Source organism: Gossypium hirsutum, chromosome A03, assembly GCF_007990345.1.
Source record: "Gossypium hirsutum isolate 1008001.06 chromosome A03, Gossypium_hirsutum_v2.1, whole genome shotgun sequence".
Classification (NCBI taxonomy): Eukaryota; Viridiplantae; Streptophyta; class Magnoliopsida; order Malvales; family Malvaceae; genus Gossypium; species Gossypium hirsutum.
This window is the reverse complement of record NC_053426.1, coordinates 22,611,303-22,623,674: the sequence shown is the minus strand read 5'-3', so window position 1 is coordinate 22,623,674 and position 12,372 is coordinate 22,611,303. Positions and strand designations below refer to the sequence as shown.

The 12,372-nt window shown below is 34.3% G+C and overlaps 1 pseudogene; it reads left to right on the top strand.

The window, feature by feature from the left end:
- LOC107895625 (agamous-like MADS-box protein AGL80) overlaps positions 1-12,372 on the top strand; it is a 37,649-nt pseudogene that overhangs the window by 22,895 nt on the left and 2,382 nt on the right.

Here is a 12,372-nt window from a genome sequence, read left to right as displayed (position 1 = left end):
GTATATGTACTTTAGTGAACAAATGTTGATATGTGATAAAAGCATGAGAAAATATGCTATATGTGCTAAAGAATTTGGAATATGTGAAATGTATATGAACATTGAGGTTTGTGATAATTTGGCTATGAAGTATATGTAATTTGATGATACTTTTAAGCCTAAAGTATTAAGTTTATTTGTATATGGCTTACTAAGCTTTTGAAAGCTTACTTGATGTATGTTTGCTTTGTTTTATAGATATCGTAGCTATTGGGAGCTTGGGGATCGTCGAGGATCATCACCACACTATCAAACTCTATTTTGGTACATTTTGAAAGTGTAAATATTGAAGTATGGCATGTATAGGCTACAGATAGTTGAATATGTTTTGTGAAGTGTATATTTAGCCATGTGATATGGCTTAATTATGGTTGAATTTATCGTTTGGTCTTGGTATATGATATGTAATGCAAAATATACTTATGTGATGTGTTTATGAATGATCAAGTGGAATGGTCAATTGTGGTAAGTGTTTATTTTGGAGTTTGGTAATTATTGGTATATGTATATTTGAGAAAGTGGTAAGTTTTGGTCATGAGATTGAATGATGTAAATTGAAATATATGCTTTGGTATGATTTTGGTTTAGATTTGGTTGGTAAATTGAGAACTAAATTTGTTGATATTGTAATGGCATGAATGGGGTATGATTTGGTTGTGAAATGGTTGAGAATTTGATATAAAATGTTGTCGTTTTGATGCTTGTAGGGAGGACCTTAAAGAGGTGGCAAATTGGCCATGTAAATGGCCTATTTTTACCCACACGGGCAGGACACAGGCGTGTGTCTCAGCCGTATTGCTCGAGGGCCATTTCGAAATGAGCTTGGGCAGACCACACGGTTTCACACATGGGCATGTGCTAGGCCATGTGGCCAAGTCAGTTTCGACCACGAGCTAGACACACGGGCGTCTGGTCAGCCGTGTGGCCAAGTCAGTAGCCTCCCTAATTTTCACACGGCCTGGCACACGGATGTGTCTTGTGGCCGTGTGGACAAGTCAGTATGGATGCCCTGTTTTGACACGGCCTAGACACATGGGCATGTCTAAAGCCGTGTGAAGCACACGGCCTGTTCACACTGGCGTGTGACCTGTACAACTTTGAAAATTGTTTAAGTTTTGAAAAATTTTGTATGAGCTTGGTTTAGTCTCGACCCCTTTCTAATGCATGTTTAAGGTCTCAATGACCTATATTAGGGACTCTGTGGTAATGTTTGAATATGATTGTTGATGAAGTATAAGAATTGTTCTTAAAATGCTTTCAGTTGTCCGGTAACGCCTTTAACCCTAGTCCGACGGCGGATACGGGTTAGGGGTGTTACAGTGTGTAGGGATGGTCGGAGATAGTATGTAGAGGATGGGGATAAGATATTTAATTGCTGATTCTTATTTGCATATCTGTATTTGTATCTGTATCTGTATCTGGAATGGGCTTAAGCCTGAATCTGCATCTGGATCAGTAATGGGCTTAAGCCTGAATCTGTGTCTGACTGTCTCTACGTTTTTGGTTGTGTGCATGCTTAATTCTATGAGGTTACACACTGTGTTTACGTAAACTCACTCTTTTCTATTTAATCTGTTCAGGTAATCCACAAAGTTTGGCGAATCGATGCAGCGGAGGACTCGACGGTGACCACCAGCTTTTACTTTTTTATTTTGTTTTATGGTTTTATTTAAGTTTTGGGCTTTGAGTTTGGAGAGGTTTTATTTTCTGGGACTTTCTGGACTCTTTGGCATTGGTTTTGGGTTTTGGTTTTAACTTGCTTATAAATATGATGGTTTTACCTAAAACATGATTTTCTTAAAATGCGAACTGTTTTCCTTAAACATGACGATTTTCCTAAGCTTCCGCTAAAATGATATGATTAAAGGCAAGTCGACTAATTAAATATATATTTTGAATTAAATGAAAGTAATTTATGAGCTCAAGGGTTTTATCGAGTTAGCTTCGTTTTCAAAATCCCTTCCATGTGACATCACCAGATTCGACCATAATGTTTAGGCTGGGATTGGGGTGTTACAACTAATGATTCATCAAGGAAAGCCACCTATAAGAAAAGAAAGAAGGGTTTCATGAAAAAGGTGAGTGAGTTGAATACCCTTTGTGGGATCAATGGTTGTGCTATCATGTGTAGTCCTTATGAATCTCAATTTGAGGCTTGGCTATCCCCTATAGGAGTCGAACAAGTGCTCTCTAAGTTCAAGATGATCCCTAAGATGGAACAAAGAAATAATATGGTGAACCAAGAGAGTTTCCTCCCCCGAAGGACTATCAAAATAGTGAAACAACTCAAGAAGCATTCAAGGACAACCGGGAGAAAAAGATGACTCAAGTCATGTTCAATAACATTTACGATAAATGGGTCGTCCATGGTTTGAACATTGGGGACATAAATGATCTCAACTTGTTGCTTGATGAAAAAGTGATTAATACTGACAAAAGGGTGGATGTTGTAACACCCCAAATCCGGCCCAGACGTTATGGTCGAATCCAACGTACCACATTGAAGTTAAAAATCCACATTTCATTTTAGTGCTTTAAAACCAACTTTTGTTCAGCTTAACCAAGTGAATGGAAGTTGGGCACCAGGTAGGAATCCGTAACAGAGGAGGTGAGCCATGAAGGCTGCTTAAGTACCTAGCTCTTCGATTGGATCCAATCCTAGACATGCCCACAACCATTGCCACACTTTGTTATAACGAGTTGAAATTTCTTTGAGTAGATATCTTTGATAAATCGAATAATCGTGACGTTGTGTTATTTTGAAAACAAGTATCATTTTGAAAACGCGTCCTAAGTCTAACCCATTTGAATTATTATCAACCAGTTTAAAGTTATTAAAAATAAAATAATCCCAGAAAAGAAAATAAAGTTAAAATCGCATTATTACAACCCAAAAATAAATAATAAATAAGGTAAACTAAAGAAAACCAATCACTTATTTCAAAAGCCCAAAAGCGATCACCGTGGCCACTCTGAATCCCCTCCGGCTCCATGCCCCCACATCAAGGCTCACCTGCAAGGTTAAGGAAGGGGGTGAGTTTGGAAACTCAGTGTGCAACAAGCCCCTTTCAGAGCCCAAAACAATATCAGCCCACTGGGCCTAAGCCCAACTTCAATCTCAACATATACTGGGCCAAAGCCTTTGCATTATTCATGTCACTGGGCCGAAGCCTTTTCATTATCATATCACTGGGCCAAAGCCTTTACTGTAAACGGTATGGCCTATAGGCCCAAATCAATACCACATGCATTATTAATGGATGTATGCAAGCCCATTTGGGGAGACTACTCAACCCTCCAACCGCTACTCTCCACCCGTACCAACCAAGCTCTCCATGTGGGGAATAACTCAACCCACCCAACCAAACTCTCTACTGGAAGCATAGCTACTTTATCATATAACTTGAGGCCTAGCCTCTTTTAATAACTGGGGCAAAGCCCTTTTTGATAAACTGGGGCAAAGCCCTTTTCGGTAAACTAGGGCAAAGCCCTTTTCGGTAAACTGGGGCAAAACCCTTTTGCACTTCCTCCATCCATATAAAAACCCAACCCATGCATATATGAATTTATCATGTGCATATCATGTCAAATCATGTATATCAAAATCTCATGCATCAAATTCATAATTAAACCCTAGGGGTACAATGGTCATTTTTACCTAGGGGTAAAATAGTCATTTTTTGATTATAAGGGTAATTTCATAATATTACCAAATATTAGGGTTCTCCATGTTCATTATCAGTTACTAACAATTTCATGTGTTACGATAGCGATTCTAGCCCATTCTTAGCGAAACTGAGTTATTGGGTCCAAAAACCCTTAATGGGCCCTACATAGTCGAATTAGTCATCTAGGCCCATTTAGCCCATTTCCATAACGGTGTTAGCCATATTAATGCGCAATCTGACAAGATTCCAATTTCTACCAAATGGGCCCGGAAGCCCATTGGGCCCGATTTTAGCCCCTCGAGGCCCAACTTACCGTGATGCTAAAAATCATGCTCTTACCTGTTCCAACGACCCCGATCATCAACTTAGCAAATCTAACTAACCAATGAGTGTTCGCTTGCTCACAAGTCCTTGAAATGCCAGAATTTCGACATTTCAACTTTTTGAAAAATATCAAGTTAAGCTACGAAAAAGGGTTCGTTACACACCTGATTTGCAATATTCCTTGATGATATCTCCTACGCGATTTCTCCTATAATCAACCGCTTATAGATTAGATCATGTTAATATTTAAACCAAATCGAAAACTACCTATTATCATCACTTACATATTCGGCCACCATCCACAATGGCCCTAGAATTCATACCTTTGCCGAAATTGATGACTAGATCTAGATTTAGTCACTCCGATGATCCAAGCTTATCCAAATCGACACCCCACACCTTGCTGCTCCTCCAACGTATCTACTCCACCATAAAACCCATAAAACAAATGAAGAAGCCGAATAAGGCTTATATCTCTAATCGGCCACCTCCCTAAACTATAGGGGTTTCGGCATTTGTCAATAGTTACTATTGAAATCAATTTAGAGTACGAATACTTACCACAGTTTCTCTTCCTGAATCCGTTTAAAGCCTAGAAGATAAAGGGATTGGCCACTAAAAAGTGAAGGAAAACAGAGAGTTGTTGGTCAACAAGAAATTGGAACCACAGGTTTCGGGTTTTGTGACTTTTCGGCAAAAGTAAAGATAGAAGTAGTAGATGAACGGGAGGGAATAGTGAATAGGTTTCGGAAAAGAAAAGGAAGGAAAAGTGGATGGAAGGGTGGTGGTTCGGCTAGAGAAGAAGAAAGAAAAAAGAAGAAAATAGTAAAACTATGGTTTACAGAAGAAAACGGCACAGCTAAATTCCTAAATGCCGAAAATGCTAATCTAAAATTCCTCTGCCGAAATCCCCTCTCCAATTCCCTCTATTCGGCCAACTCTAATTCCTCTCCCAAATCCCTAAAATCTCTCCCCTTATCACTCCTTAATCCATGGCCAAATTCAAAGTTTAGATTTAATTCAAACTCTCCACTGCTTAGCAGCAGTCCACCGCTCAGCCAACTCCTCTTGTTGCTGGTAGAGTTTCAATCCCGTACGGTCCTTCCCACGTGCGTACAGCAAAAAGAAGCACCCTCTTGCATGTAACGCTGCTCGAACCTGGGACCTCCAGGTTGCCCAGCACGCTACTGGCCACTGGGACGTGCATTTGCTTTCAACAATATACCGTCACATTTTATCTTAAAGGTTACTTGCTGAAGTCCCGCTCATTTTAAAAATATAAATTAAGACATACCTGCGCCTAGACTCGAACCCGTGCCCTTGTGGAACTCCTAACACCCTACTACCACTGCGCTATAAGCTCTTTTTGATTAACTTATACTCGCAACTCCTCTTAACTCAAATTGCACACGCCACACCTTGAACCCAAGCACCTCCCTAGTGTCCTCCTAGCGTCCTTAGCCACTGGGCCAAATGCCTGCTTGTGCTAAAAATCAGCCCTAATTTATTAATGAAGTCTACTGCCCAGATTCTCTTAAGAGGCAAGATTCAAGAATTTTGCTAAAGCTATGGGCCGAGCCCCGGACCTTTCCCCACATTATACCCCTTCGTTACATATTTAATTACTAATAATAATAATAATAATTTCATAAACATATCTAATAATAAAAATTTAAAATGCCAATAATACAGAAAATAATAATAATTTTCATAAAAATTTTCAAACATACATACAGTAATATTTTTCTAATAATAATTTTATCTCATAATACTAATTAAAATTTCATAAAAATTTAAAATATCCGTAATAATAAATATAGTAAAAATTTTCTAGTAGTAATTCAAAATTTTTTTTCTTAAACGGTAATATTTAAAACTTCTTAATTATTCAGGTTTCCTTCTATCCGAATCCCAGACTCAACGACCAACTCTTCTAGGCCCCAAAAATCGGAGCGTTACAGATGCATTTGCTATGAAACCCCTTTATAGTCAAAAGGAATCATCATCATCATCCTCGTCCATGGTTGCAGTTCCACCGATGACAATGGTAATACCCAAAGTGATGCTGAGAATAGGTACAGAGGACATCGTGCAATCAAATGTAAATAACATGGATCCAATAAAGACGCAACAATGGATCATGAAGTTAATGAACAACAATAACAACAACAACAACAACAACAACAACAACAACAATCCTCAAAGTCATGTGGGACGCGATGAGATGATGTTCTAGTTTGGTGACAACATCAACCCCAACAATAGCCATTAAACCAATACTTTTTTCCCTTAGGAGAAATGAGAGATAATTTGAGTTATTTGTTTAATTCTATTTTGATCCCAAGGTATTGTATCAATTTATGTTATGATGGTTTTGTGTTTTTTAACTTTGCCCCAGATCATAGTCTTTTCCCTCAAGCTAAAGCACCTATATCATGTTCCTTTTTAACATTCAAACATTATGTTTGTTGTTTGAATTGAGAGTTATGTTATTCATCTAATTTAGAGAGTTTTTAATTTTATCTTTTAAATTTTTTATGCTTGAATCTTATTTTCTTCAATGAAAAGAAAATTAAGTTCTTAAGTTAGATTAGATCTTACTTGATAATTTTTAGAATTAGATTTCCAGTAAAAATACATAAAAGCTATCTGTAACACATGCTATAATTCAATCTAGGAATATGTTTTATTATTTTTTAGACAAGGCAGTGACAGGATTAAAACAAATGAGGGATAATTAGGGAATGGTAAAACTAGATTTGTTGTGACCTTCTTTTTTTTTTTAAATTTTGTTGCACCAAAACTATATGTTTGATATGTGTTTGGCTGGTATTCATATTATTTTTCTATTCAACATAATATAAATTTATATAAATTTGTTTTAGTACACTTTAGCAATTCATTCTATGGTATTAATATGTATTTTCAATCATATATTTGTATTATGTTGTTTTTCTTCATGTTTGAAAGTTTTTAAATATATATTGACAACTTGTATAAATATTTAAAATATGATAAGAAACATAATTAGACAAGTCAAATTTGTTTTAATTGGGCTAATTTGGATTGATTAATTCATGTTGCAAAACATTCTTTTTTCATTTGGTTTTGAGAGTTGGGATTGGATTATTATGTGTTTGAATTATTTCAAATTTAGATAAGTATGGTTACTTATTTCGTCATTTCAAGTTCATGTTAAGTTACTATTGGACGAGTTTGGATTCTTCAATTTTTGGGTTCAAATCAAGTTAGACCCTATTTAGATTCAGATTGACCAAGTTGGATTTTAGAGTATGAATTAGAATTTATAAGCATATACAAAATAATATGAATATATGAATAATTTAAAACTTATATAACAAAAATTATTAAAATTAAAATAAATTACAAAATTACACATGAGTCTTCATTCAATGTACATTGATATGTGAATTTTATGGAATTGTAAAGATGAATTTTCATTTTAATATATTGTAGAAACCATCAGCATTGTCTTATTTACATTTGCTTACAATATAAAAATTGTCTTATTTATCACAATATAAAATTAAATTACAATAAAAGTTACATTTATACAATTAAATCAATATTAAACTTTGTTGTGTATAAATGAACTAAGTTGTTTTTAATAAACTAATTGAAAAAAATTAAGGGATTAAAAATTAAGTTTAATTTTTACTATATATTTAAATATCTATTGAATTAAATTGTAAAAGATGGTTTGGCATTTACTAAAAGTCTTGAATATAAGTATATTTTTTAATATATATAAATTTTAAAAATAAACATAACTAAACAAGATAAATTTTAATATAAAAGTAGAAAAATCAAATATATTTTTGATAATAATTCTTTAGAAAAACAAATAACCTATAATAAAGTAGCAAATTTAAATTATTATGTTTTTAATTAAAAGATAATATATTGTTAAGATAAAACAATAAATTAATTATTCATTAAATCTATTCTTTATAAAGTGATATGTAACTTATAATTTTTTTTTTGTTCATGCTTGCAATTAAATAAATTAGTTAAATGTTTTTCAACATTTATTATCAAACCTGTAACACCCTTAACCCATATCTGTCGCTGGATTAGGGTTATGGAGCATTATCAAACAATCCGAAATATTTAAGCAATATTTCATTCACTAACATAAACATATCATATATCAATCACATATGCACATTCCATCCCTAAATCGAGCCTTCGAGTCCCTAGAAATAACTTAGAAATGATTTAGGACTAAATTGAAAACATTTGGAAAGTCAAAGAAAAGTTCACAAAAAATTTGGAATCAGGGGTCACACAACCGTGTGGCCAGGCTGTGTGCCTCACACGGCTAAGGCACACGTCTGTGTCTCAGGCTGATTAACCTACGAACTAGGGACACACGACCGTGCCCCAACACGTATAACTCTCTGAGTAGGATCACAAGGTCGTGTCACATGCCCATGTGCCAAGCCGTGTAACACTCTAAGTTACCCCACACGCCCGTGTGCCAGGCCTTGTAACTTACTGACTTGATCCCTTTGATACCTTCAGATGACACATGGCCGTGTCACCAGGTTATGTGTCTTACATGGCTGAGTCACACGCCCGTATCCCAAGCCGTGTGAACCCAAAATTTACCTATAATCTAGGCATTCCACAAGCAATTCATACCTAACCAATCTAACCTTTTAAACACACATCCAATGAACATAAGCATCAATCACCACTACACAAACATGCCATTTTAATGTCCTAAAATCAACCAACCAATGTTCCATTCATAGACACCACAATGATATCAAAACATAAATAACAAAAAAATATCAACATTGATCCATTTCTTTCTTAATAACTTAGTTCAATCATATACCAAATCATACCACAAAAATTCACTTTCATACCATTCTAATTATACCAAAAAGTAACCTATTTACAAGCATGTTAACATACCTATTAACATAGTTAGTAAAGTATCAAATTGTACCAAAACAACCTATTTAGCCACATATACATGCCACTACCCTAAGAGACACAAAAATTACCAACTTAGATGGATAGTGTGAGCCAGTTGATTAATCATTCCAAAGTGTCAGCAACAGAACTCTACAAAATATTCCATAAAAACCGATAAGTTTACATAACTTAGTAAGATCATAGTATTACATTAAATCTAACAATATTAGATACAATTCCTATACTGTTAGATTTCAGGTTTGCTAGAGTATAAACAACTCATGTAAATGCGTTTAGGGGTACCGAAGTACAAATAGGGGAACGTAAGTGAAAGCATTCAATAATTGATTATTAACCTTTAAATAAGGAACTATAATGTAACATTACAAATAGAAATTCATTTACTTATTGAAAAACTATGAACTTACCTAATATTCAATTCTAAACAACACGCATAGGCTCGTCTGCTATTTTGCCTTTTCCTAAATTATTGTCCTTTTTATCCAAATTTTGATCTATATAGTAATTAAATAAAATACATTAATTTCATACATATTTAAAATTCCATTCAATGTATATGACCCTTAACTTTTCATTAATTACACATTTTCCTAAACTTTTATAACTTTTGCAATTTAGTCCTTTAACCCGATATTCATCAAATTTATCCATTTTCTAAGAATCTAATTGCAAACGAATACACTAGGACCTTTAACAGTCCCTATTATACATCAAAATCACTACCAAACCCTACAATTTTTTCATTTAAACAATTTAATCCTTAAATCAAAATCTAACAAAAATCACTCCACAAAACAACCAAATATCCCAACCAAAGCTTTAAACATATAATTATCATAAAAAATATTCAAGATTCATCAATAGAAACTTCCAAAATTTTTAAAAGATTCAAAAACGAAGGTACAAGTTAGTTGGACTTAGTTGCAACGATCTCAAAAACATAAAAATAATTAAAAAGTAGGCTTGAATACACTTACATGCAATGAATTGAACTTGAACGAATGCCCTAGCTCCTTTCTATGGTGAATTTTGGTGGAGATGAGATGAATTGAAGAAGATGGACATGTTTACTTATGTTATTTTTAGTTTTATTTACTAATTTACCTTTTTGCCTTTTAAAATTTATCAAAATTTCAATAATACCAAATCCATGTACATCCACTATCAAAATATATGGTACAATTACCAATCAAGTCCATTAACATTCACTTATAAAGCTATTAGACTCTCTTATCTATTAGAACCCAACTTTTCACCTTTTACGATTTAGTCTTTTTTACTAAATTAAGCATTTAAACATTAAAAATTCTTAACAAAATTTCAATACGTCCATAATAAAATCCTATAGACACTAAATAAATAATAAAATACTAACTTATTCATTGGAATAGTGGTCCCAAAACCACTATTTTGATATCACTGAAAAATGGACTGTTACAAAACCCATAAAAATATTAAATTATTTAAAACTTAATTTTGAATTTAAATTTTTGGAATCAATTTTATTACAATGCAAAAACAAGAAGGAAAAATATAAATTAAGCGCAAACAAAAAGATATGTTAGCTATAGATGTTCTAGATACTCAATTTTTTGTTACTAATGTTTTATGTTTTCTTTGAAATAAAAACTATTATATTTCAAGAATTTTCTTACCAAGTGTATCTCTTTTGGAGCAACAACTCTTGTTCAGGATAGTTGTTGCTCAGATGAGTTGCTGCTCAGAGAATAACTATGTCTAGAATAACTATGTTCAAAATAGGGCTTTAGTTAGAACAATTATCATCCAGTGTTGTTATTTGAGAACAACTCCTATTGAGAACAACTAAAGTTTAGAACAACTATTATTTAGAATAATGGCATTTCAAGAATACTTATGTTTTGAATAACCATTGTTTGGAACAACTTGTATCTAGAACAATTGTGTTTTTCTAGAACCAAGAAAAACATCACTATAGTCTCACTCGTTTCCAAATTGGGCACATTTCCCACAAAGGAAGACTCAATTTGAGCCACCTGTTGACAACCACCAAACCTTCGCGTACAATGACTATGTGAATTGCGTGAACTCATTTTACTTATCTATAGTTTAGAAATATAAAGTTTAGCTTAGGTTATTAAAAATACTAAGTTTAATGTTTAGCAAAAGTGCATAGTTATCTTTAAGCAGAGAATGTTTTATTCTAAATTTTGGGTGAGCTTACAAGCTCAGTGTGTAACTCAACCCAAACAAATAGAAGAAAATCAAATACAGTAATAGACAGAAATAGATGTAATTTAGATACAAATACAATCTTAGTTTTAGATACGAATATAAATTTATATACAGAAGGTGATACAGATACAATTACAGATGTGTTGTAACGCCCCAAATTTTATGTTTCTGCTTTTGGCAATTAATTGACACAAATATGTATCTGCTTCAGTGGCTAAGTGTTCTGGGTGTGTGTGAGAGGTCCCAAGTTCAAGCCTTCTATTTGGCAAATTTTAGTGTTTTTCTGGCTTAACCCCTATTTCTGGCTGGTAGGCTTTTAAGTAATTGTTTGTAAGTGTACATCAGAATGGGCCTGCTGGTCTGGTGGATAATTGGAGTGTTGGAGGGATGGAGGTCTTGTGTTTGAATCCTTGCACGAGCAAGGGAATTCTTTTTGCATGGGGGTGTGTAGCGAGTGGGTGAGTTCGATTAAAATTAGAATTCTGAAATGGTTGTGATGGAGGGGATAGTGGGAGAAAATCAAGGGATTTTCAGTCACATCTTGGTGAAAATCAAGGGATTTTTGGTCACTTCTTGGTTTTCTCTCTTTTCGAATTTTTCTCTCAATTTTCTTTTTGACGGTTGTTCTACTTCCCCCTTCTGCTGAAATTTTTCCTTCCTTTTTCTCTTTTATTTTGGATTTCTGTTTCAATTGTCTCCTTTTAGCTCACCCTCTAATTAGTTGTTCGATAAGTGGAGGTAAAGGTTTTGTTTGTAATTTTGTCTTCCAAGAGTCGTTTGGAGACTCACTATCTGTCATGGAAACAGCAAATTAAGAAGATAATGCCTTTCCTCATTCAGAATCGTGACAGAATCATTTGGGGTTGTTAGGTAAGTGTTAAACATTTGATTTGAAATATTATCAATTTCATGATTTTGGTAATTAAGAATTATGACTAATCTTGAAAGGTTTGTGGTTACGATATTAGGTGCTAGTTTGCTTGGGAGTGATTCTTCATCGAAACAGTACTAGGTGTGTACTCGATTATACAGAATATAAGGTTTCAGTGAAAGCTAAAAACCCCACTGTCGACACCATACTGGCATGTGGTCGTCCGTATGGTAGGTCGTGTGCCTTAACACGGGTGTGTGTTCGACAAGGCTAGGCCGTGCGCGCATG